The sequence below is a fragment of the Adiantum capillus-veneris genome, chromosome 19 (genome assembly GCF_014529385.1).
Source record: "Adiantum capillus-veneris isolate H3 chromosome 19, ASM1452938v2, whole genome shotgun sequence".
Taxonomy (NCBI): Eukaryota; Viridiplantae; Streptophyta; class Polypodiopsida; order Polypodiales; family Pteridaceae; genus Adiantum; species Adiantum capillus-veneris.
Genome location: NC_140949.1, coordinates 18,289,723 through 18,291,108, shown reverse-complemented (window position 1 = coordinate 18,291,108; position 1,386 = coordinate 18,289,723). Strand labels below are relative to the sequence as shown.

Here is a 1,386-nt window from a genome sequence, read left to right as displayed (position 1 = left end):
ACAGTTCTCTGTCTCTCAGGCATACAAAGCCTAAACTAAGCAGGGATTCCCACAAAACTTCAGTTTGGTGGGTGCACTCAATAACAAGAAGATTAGTATCGGAAGAATGACGACCAAAACCAACACTCCGAAGAGCTTTGTGAAAACACAACCAAGCTTTGTTGCTGTCCTAGCAGCGCCAAGCAAATTTGACCGAATCGAATGCCTTCAAGCAGATCTTGATCACGTCATGGAAGAAAATTGCGACCTCAAAGCTCGCCTTTGCAAGCTTGAGGCGCGATTGGATTCCATGGTCGATCTCGCCACCAATAAAGTGAAAGAAGTCGAAGCCAAGGCCATCGAAACCCACTCGGCAACCCTTACGAAGGTGAAGACATGTGTGACAGTAGAGCTTCGAGAACAACGACTCCAAGCAGAAAATACCCTCAAGATCCGCATTGGTGGGCTACCTCAAGCATGGGAAACAATCGAGCTTGACTTCTCGGAACGCATCAACTTCCTCAACGAAACTCTCAAGCCGATCAAGGTCGACCACAATGCAATAAGTCGTATCACTTGGAGAGGCCTTGACCTACCTATACCAAGTGGACATGCCGTCCTTGAATTCGAAAGTAGGGAATGTCGGCTCAAGCTTCTCCAACAATCACGTCTTCTCAAGGACACCAAGTTTTGAATCGCAGAAGAACTCACCCCGCTACAACTCAGACGCAAACGTGAAGAGCTCAAGAAGGTACATGAAGCCCGCAAACAAGGAAAATGGGCAGTCTACCGAGGTGGTAAAGCCATCATCCAGGAGTTTCGAAAACCCAAATCAGCTCTCCCCACAGCTGATCCCTCTTAGGTTTTTGTCCTTTTCATTTTTCATCTTTCCAATGGACCCTCAGTCCTTAACTGATATGTATTCAGTGCGATCTGCTACAAACGTCACCGTTGTAATGTTTGTTTTTGGTCCCATGTGTCATATCTGACCTCCGTGGACGATAATTGAATCTATCTCTCTCTCTCTCTCTCTCTCTCTCTCTCTCTCTCTCTCTCTCTCTCTCTCTCTCTCTCTCTCTCTCTCTCTCTCTCTCTCTAATCTAATCATTCATAGTACTGTTGCCGGCATGCACAAAATATAACTACATGCTTTACACGTGTCAAGCGGCTAAAATTAACAAGTGGGCATTTATTGCACCGTATAATTTTGATTGAGGGGTCGCTTTCACACTTAATGGGTTGTACAATATTCATTGGCATGCTTATTGTAGCACCTTAGAGAGAGAGAGAGAAGAAGAAGAAGATACAACCTGCAGCCTGCATACTTCATCGACACACACACACACACACACAGAAGAGAAGAAGAAGAAGAAGATACAGCCTGCATACTTCACACACACACACACA

At 45.5% G+C, this 1,386-nt stretch overlaps 1 pseudogene; it reads left to right on the top strand.

The window, feature by feature from the left end:
• The first annotated feature begins 229 nt into the window (after positions 1-229).
• LOC147433645 (uncharacterized) lies at positions 230-841 on the top strand (annotated as a pseudogene).
• The last annotated feature ends 545 nt before the right edge of the window (positions 842-1,386 follow it).